This window comes from Aethalodelphis obliquidens, unplaced genomic scaffold (assembly GCF_003676395.1).
Source record: "Aethalodelphis obliquidens isolate GAN/ISIS:26980383/991018 unplaced genomic scaffold, ASM367639v1 scaffold26, whole genome shotgun sequence".
NCBI lineage: Eukaryota > Metazoa > Chordata > Mammalia > Artiodactyla > Delphinidae > Aethalodelphis > Aethalodelphis obliquidens.
The window spans coordinates 37,346-46,109 of NW_020837970.1; the positions used below are offsets into that span (position 1 = coordinate 37,346).

The 8,764-nt window shown below is 38.4% G+C and overlaps 1 pseudogene; it reads right to left on the reverse strand.

The window, feature by feature from the left end:
• Nucleotides 1-6,973: 6,973 nt before the first annotated feature.
• Nucleotides 6,974-8,764, reverse strand: LOC113629347 (T-complex protein 1 subunit delta pseudogene; annotated as a pseudogene).

Genomic DNA, 8,764 nt, shown 5'->3' on the forward strand with positions numbered 1-8,764 from the left:
GAAAGAAATCATAAAGATCAGATCAGAAATAAATGAAAAAGAAATAAAGGAAACAATAGCAAAATTCAGTAAAACTAAAAGCTGGTTCTTTGAGAAGATAAACAAAATTGATAACCATTAGCCAAACTCATGAAGAAAAAAAGGGCGGAGACTCAAATCAACAGAATTAGAAATGAAAAAGGAGAAGTAACAACTGACACTGCAGAAATACAAAAGATCATGAGAGATTACTACAAGCAACTCTATGCCAATTAAATGGACAAATGGAAGAAATGCACAAATTCTTAGAAATGCACAACCTGCTGAGAGTGAATCAGGAAGAAATAGGAAAAAATTAACAGACCAATCACGAGCTCTGAAATTGAAAATGTGATTAAAATTCTTCCAACAAACAAAAGCCCAGGACCAGATGGATTCACAGGCGAATTCTATCAAACATTTAGAGAAGAGCTAACACCTATCCTTCTCAAACTCTTCCAAAATATAGCAGAGGGAGGAACACTCCCAAACTCATTCTACGAGGCCACCATCACCCTGATACCAAAACCAGACCAGGATGTCACAAAGAAAGAAAACTACAGGCCAATATCACTGATGAACATAGATAAAAAAATCCTCAACAAAATACTAGCAAACAGAATCCAACAGCACATTAAAAGGATCATACACCATGATCAAGTGGGGTTTATCCCAGGAATGCAAGGATTCTTCAATATACGCAAATCATTCAATGTGATACACCATATTAACAAACTGAAGGAGAAAAACCATATGGTCATCTCAATAGGTACAGAGAAAGCTTTCGACAAAATTCAACACCCATTTACGATAAAAACCCTCCAGAAAGTAGGCATAGAGGGAACTTTCCTCAACATAATAAAGGCCATATATGACAAACCCACAGCCAACATCGTCCTCAGTGGTGAAGAACTGAAAGCATTTCCAGTAAGATCAGGACCAAGACAAGTTTGCCCACTCTCAACCCTCTTATTCAACATAGTTTTGGAGGTTTTAGCCACAGGAATCAGAGAAGAAAAGGAAATAAAAGGAATCCAAATCAGAAAAGAAAAAGTAAAGCTGTCACTATTTGCAGATGACATGATTCTATACATAGAGAATCCTAAAGATGCTACCAGAAAACTATTAGAGCTAATCAATGAATTTGGTAAAGTAGCAGGATACAAAATTAATGCACAGAAATCTCCGGCATTCTTATACACTAGTGATGAAAAATCTGAAAGTGAAATCAAGAAAACACTCCCATTTACCATTGCAACAAAAAGAATAAAATATCTAGGAATAAACCTACCTAAGGAGACAAAAGACCTGTATGCAGAAAATTATAAGACACTGATGAAAAAATTTAAAGATGATACAAATAGATGGAGAGATATACCATGTTCTTGGATTGGAAGAATCAACATTGTGAAAGTGACTCTACTACCCAAAGCAATCTACAGATTCAATGCAATCCCTATCAAACTACCACTGGCATTTTTCACAGAACTAAAACAAAAAATTTCACAATTTGTATGGAAACACAAGAGACTCCGAATCGCCAAAGCAATCTTGAGAATGAAAAACGGAGCTGGAGGAATCAGGCTCCCTGACTTCAGACTATACCACAAAGCTACAGTAATCAACACGGAATGGTACTGGTACAAAAACAGAAATATAGATCAGTGCAACAGGATAGAAAGCCCAGAGATAAACCCACACACATATGGTCACCTTATCTTTGATAAAGGAGGCAAGAACATATAGTGGAGAAAAGACAGCCTCTTCAATAAGTGGTGCTGGGAAAATTGGACAGGTACATGTAAAAGTATGAGATTAGATCACTCCCTAACACCATACACAATAATAAGCTCAAAATGGATTAAAGACCTAAATGTAAGGCCAGACACTATAAGACTCTTAGAGGAAAACATAGGCACAACACTCTATGACATAAATCACAGCAAGATCCTTTTTGACCCACCTCCTAGAGAAATGGAAATAAAAACAAAAATAAACAAATGGGACCTAATGAAGCTTCAATGCTTTTGCACAGCAAAGGAAACCATAAACAAGACCCAAAGACAACCCTCAGAATGGGAGAAACTATTTGCAAATGAAGCAACTGACAAAGGATTAATCTCCAAAATTTACAAGCAGCTCATGAAGCTCAACATCAAAAAAACAAACAAACAATCCAAAAATAGGCAGAAGACCTAAATAGACATTTCTTCAAAGAAGATATACAGATTGCCAACAAACACATGGAAGAATGCTCAACATCATTAATCATTAGAGAAATGCAAATCAAAACCACAATGAGATATCATCTCACACCAGTCAGAATGGGCATCATCAAAAAATCTAGAAACAATAAATGCTGGAGAGGGTGTGGAGAAAAGGGAACACTCTTGCACTGCTGGTGGGACTGTGAATTGGTTCAGCCACTATGGAGAACAGTATGGCGGTTCCTTAAAAAACTACAAATAGAACTACCATATGACCCAGCAATCCCACTACTGGGCATATACCCTGAGAAAACCGAAATTCAAAAAGAGTCATGTACCAAAATGTTCATTGCAGCTCTATTTACAATAGCCCGGAGATGGAAACAACCTAAGTGCCCATCATCGGATGAATGGATAAAGAAGATGTGGCACATATATACAATGGAATATTACTCAGCCATAAAAAGAAACGAAATTGAGCTATTTGTAATGAGGTGGATAGACCTAGAGTCTGTCATACAGAGTGAAGTAAGTCAGAAAGAAAAAGACAAATACCGTATGCTAACACATATATATGGAATTTAAGGAAAAAAAAATGTCATGAAGAACCTAGGGGTAAGGCAGGAATAAAGACACAGACCTACTAGAGAACGGACTTTAGGTTATGGGGAGGGGGAAGGGTGAGCTGTGACAGGGCGAGAGAGAGTCATGGACATATACACACTAACAAACGTAGTAAGGTAGATATCTAGTGGGAAGCAGCCGCATGGCACAGGGATATTGGCTCGGTGCTTTTTGACAGCCTGGAGGGGTGGGATAGGGAGTGTGGAAGGGAGGGAGACGCAAGAGGGAAGACATATGGGAACATATGTATATGTATAACTGATTCACTTTGTTATAAAGCAGAAACTAACACACCATTGTAAAGCAATTATACCCCAATAAAGATGTTAAAAAAAAACATAAAAAAAAAATCTAGGAACAATAAATGCTGGAGAGGGTGTGGAGAAAAGGGAACACTCTTGCACTGCTGGTGGTAATGTGAATTGGTACAGCCACTATAGAGAACAGTATGGAGGGAGGTTCCTTAAAAAACTACATATAGGACTACAATATGACCCAGCAATCCCACTACTGGGCATATACCCTGAGAAAACCATAATTCAAAAAGAGTCATGTACCAAAATGTTCATTGCAGCTCTATTTACAATAGCCAGGACATGGAAGCAGCCTAAGTGTCCATCGACAGATGAATGGATAAAGAAGATGTGGCACATATATACAATGGAATATTACTCAGCCATAAAATGGAATGAAACTGAGTTATTTGTAGTGAGGTGGATGGACCAAGAGACTGTCATACACAGTGAAGTAAGTCAGAAAGAGGAAGACAAATACCGTATGCTAACACATATATATGGAATCTAAAAAAAAGAAAAAGAAAAAAAAATGGTCAGAAGAACCTAGGGGGAAGACGGGAATAAAGATGCAGACCTACTAGAGAATGGACTTGAGGATACGGGGAGGGGGAAGGGTAAGCTGGGACAAAGTGAGAGAGTAGCATGGACACATTTACACTACCAAACATAAAATAGATAGCTAGTGGGAAGCAGCCACATAGCACAGGGAGATCAGCTCGGTGCTTTGTGACCACCTAGAGGGTGGGATAGGGAGGGTGAGAGGGAGGGAGATGCAAGAGGGAAGAGATATGGGGACATATGTATATGTATAACTGATTCACTTTGTTATAAAGCAGAAAGTAACACACCATTGTAAAGCAATTATACTCCAATAAAGATGTTTAAAAAAAAGGAAAGAAATCTGTTGCATTTCTGTACACTAACAATGAAAGATCAGAAAAAGAAATTAAAGAAACAATCCCATTTACCATCACATCAAAAAGAATAAAATAGCTAGGAATAAAACTACCTAAGGAGACAAAAGACCTGTACTCTGAAAACTATAAGATGCTGATGAAAGAAATTGAAGATAACACAAACAGATGGAAAGATATACCATGTTCTTGGATTGAAAGAATCAATATTGTCACAATGACTATACTACCCAGGGCACTCTACAGATTCAATGCAATCCCTATCAAATTACCAATGGCATTTTTCACAGAACTAGAAGAAAAAAATCTTAAAATTTGTATGGAGACACAAAAGACCCTGAATAGCCAAAGCAATCCTGAGAAGCAAAAATGGACCTGGAGCAATTAGGTGCTCTGACTTCAGACTATACTGCAAAGGTATAGTCATCAAAACATTATGGTACTAGCACAGAAATAGAAATATAGTTCAATGGAACAGGATAGAAAGCCCAGAAATAAACACATGCAGCTATGTCAATTAATCTATGACACAGGAGGCAAGACTCTACAATGAGGGAAATACAGTTTCTTAAATAAATGGTGCTGGGAAAACTGGACAGCTACATGTAAAAAAAAAAAAAGAAATTAGAACACTCTTTAACACCATACACAAAAATAAACACAAAATGGATTAAAGACCTAAACTGAAGACCAGGCACTATAAAACTCTTAAAGGAAAACATAGGCAGAACACTTTGACATAAATCGCAGCAACATCTTTTTTGATCCGTCTCCCAGAGTTATGGAAATAAAAACAAAAATAAACAAATGGAACCTAATTAAACTCAAAAGCTTTTGCACATCAAAGTAAACCATAAACAAAATGAAAAGACATTCCACAGAATGGGAGAAAATATTAGCAAGTGATGTGACCGACAAGGGACTGGTCTCCAAAATTTACAAACAGCTCATGCAGCTCAATAACAAAAAGACAAACAACCCAATCAAAAAATGAGTAGAAGACCTAAATAGATATTTCTCCAAAGAAGACATACAGATGGCCAACAGGTACATGAAAGGATGCTCAACATTGCTAATTATTAGAGAAATGCAAATCAAAACTACAATGAGATATCACCTCACACCAGTCAGAATGGCCATCATCAAAAAGTCTACAAACAATAAATGCTGGAGGGGGTGTGGAGAAAAGGGAACCCTCCTACATTATTGGTAGGAATGTAAATTGGTACAGCTACTAAGGAGAACAGTACAGAGGTTCCTTAAAATAACTAAAAATAGAGCTACCATATGATCCAGGAATTCCACTCCTGGGCATATATCTGGAGAAAACCATGGTTTGAAAGGATTCATGCACCTCAGTGTTCACTGCAGCAATGTTTACAATAGCCAAGACATGGAGGCAACCCAAATGTCCAACGACAGAATGGATAAAGAAGATATGGTACATATAAACAATGGAATATTACTCAGCCATTAACAAGAATGAAATAATGCCATTTGCAGCAACATGGATGGACCTGGAGATTATTGTACTAAGTGAAATAAGTCAGACAGGGAAAGACAAATATCATATATCACTTATATAAAAAATCCTTTAAAAATGATACAAATGAACTTATTTACAAAACAGAAACAGACTCACAGACTTACAGAGCAAATGGTCACCAGAGGGGAAGGGTGGGGGGTGGAGAGGGATCATCAGGGAGTTTGGGATTGACATGTATACACTGCTATATATAAAATAGATACCCAAAAAGGACCTACTGTATAGCACAGGGAACTCTGCTCAATATTATGTAACAATGTACATGGGAAAATAATTTGAAAAAGAGTAGATACATGTATATAACTGAATCACTCTGCTGTACACCTGAGACTAACACAGCATTGTTAATCAACTATACTCCAATATAAAATAAAAGTAAAAAAAAATCAGTTTAAGAAGAAAAGGAAATTCATTGAGCCCCAACAAGCTTTAGGCTCAGCCAGATTGTGAGATTTCAGTCATGTCATCAAAACTTTTTCTCCATGCTCCATCCCACCCCCAATCTCTGACCTCTGTCCTGTGAGCTCTTCTCTTCAAGGCAGGCTCCCTCTGGGAAGGCAAAACATCCTCTCCAGATTCTATTCCCAGTGGCAAAAGAACTCAGAGTTGGAATACTCCTGGCAAAAACACAGGACCTGTATGAAGAAAACCATAAGAGACCTAAATAAGAAGGGAAGACACAATATTGTAAAGTTACTACTTTTTTCCAAATTGATTTATAATCCAATCCCATTCTATTCAAAATCCTAAAGCAATGTCTTAATGGATTCTTTATAAACTGGTTTTCAGAATTCAACTTAAACAATTCACAGAAATGGCCAAGGATTTTTTTTTTTTGAGAAAGAAGAATGGTGGGGTAAATTAGACTATAACACCAGATGTTTAAACATGTCATAAACATATAGTAATTGAGACAGAGTGCTATCAGTAGAGGAAAAGATAAGTCAACAAACTAAACATTCAGATTAGCTGGGAAAAAATGGACCATCTATAAACAGTGCTGAAACACCCACCCCAACTCTTCTTTTATAAGAAGTGAGTCCTACTTCATACTGTTACCAAATGCAAGTTCATATGCCCCACATACAGTGAAAAACAAACTGAAACATCAGAGTTTGGAGCAGAGAAAGGTTTATTGCAGGGCCACACAGTTTCAGTTGCTAGAGTCAGTACACTGACTGAAAGCAACAAAGGCTGAATAACCAGTTCCTCCAAAACGTTGGAAATACCATCCTTTTGGACATTAATGCCTAAAGTTTTTCTCCTTGGCATGCCGGTTTTCTTAGTTTTGTGACTGTAGACATGGGATTCAGTCCAGCAGTTTCAGCTAGTGTAGATGGAATGAGCTCCATAGTAACATCTGCAAAGGCATGAACGCAGTAGGATTTCATACCACTCAATGTTCATGAATATCCGGTTAACCACAGGGCCCACTCTATCTCTGGAGCACTATCTCCTGCAATTAGAGCTCTCTGCTTTACTAAACAATGAATAAAACATAGGGCATCATGAACTGAGGGCCCGGCTTCTTCAATCACCAATGTGTTAGAACCAGGAACAACAGCTATAACTTTTTCCTGGGATAATACAGCCTGTAATCTTGAGCAGTGTGCCAGAACCATGTAAATTGACCCCCTCAGCTCATTCAGCCAAACCCAGCATGTCAGCAGGCAAGTTAGTCAGTATGAGCAGTTGGCTTGGTTCCAATATTTTCTCTTTCAATGTCCTTAACTACCACAATCTTCATTTTGATCAGGAAATTTAATACAAGATCACTAAGAGCATGTCTTAAGAATCAACTGTTTGATTATCATGATCTGTTTTTAAGCCCAATCTTAATCTTTTCAACTTTGGATATGTCAGAATTGGCCACCTTATGGGTGAGAACCAGCCCTTCCACCAACACAAAATCATCAATTGTCCCACCAAGTTTCCTTTTAAAAAAAAAAATGACAGTTTATTTAAACTAAAAACAAGCAAAAAAACAATAACAGTTTACCCACCCATTTCTCTCACCCCTCTACCCCCACCTCTGGAAACCACCAACCTGCTCTATCTATGAGCTTGTTTTTTTGTTTTTATTTTTAGATTCCACCTGTAAGAGAGATCACACAGTATTTGTCTTTCTGATTTATTTCACTTAGCATTATACCCTGGAGGGCATTAGCAGGTTTCTTAACTATTCTGACATCTCTGAGATCTACAACAGTAGCTGTGGCTGGATCAATCACTTTCCTCCCTGCATTTACACTCAGGTAAGAGAAAGACTTGAATACTGAGAGACAACTGCTGAGCTCAGTGAAGTGGCTGCACTGTTTAACAACACTTCTCTGTCACTCGCTTCCACAGGTCACGGCATGTCAAGATTTCAGTACCCTTTCCAAATCCTTCTAAAGTGATCTGGAAATGATGAATCCATTTCTGAAAAAACCTGGTACAGGAATCAAAGAGAGCCAGCAACGATGACCACTGATGTGGTATCATTTCCTTCTTTCTCTTGAGCCTTAGCTCTACCGGCATTCTGGCTGTTGGATGTAATGCTTGTGTTTGTTTCAGAATGGTAGCACCATTTGTAATGGTCACATCACCTCTTCCATCTTGAATCATTTTATCCATTCCTTTTGGTCCAAGTCTTGATCTAATGCATCGGCAACAGCTTTGGCCATGAAGATGCTGCTGAAGCAGATCTGGGCTGGCTTCTTGTCCTCACGGGTGCTTTGCCCCTGGCTGCTAGCAAGCTTGGTTGGGTCTGTGTGGGCTCCGAAGGACAGACGGATGCAGATTCCAGCGGGCACTAGAATAACTGTGTTCACTGTTAACCACTGAAGGGGATCAGAACATGTTACCCCCAAATATGCCACTTTGGCATACTGATTATTTTAGCTGAAGGCAACTGAGAAATAGCATATATAGGAAGGGCTCTCTGACCCCCTGCTGCCTAAAAGCAGGGCATAAATTTCCTGTGAGAAAGGTGCCTTCTTGTACCAGGAAGGGGAGAACACTCTTATCACTGGCGATGGGAGTTAATACCAAGATGAATCTACATTAATTTTACTAAAATAATCCTCATCTTCCATTAGCTTCCCCCATATAGTCCTAGTCACTGTCCCACAATATACCACCCGTGGAAGCCCAAACCCCTTTTCTTTGTTTAGTCAT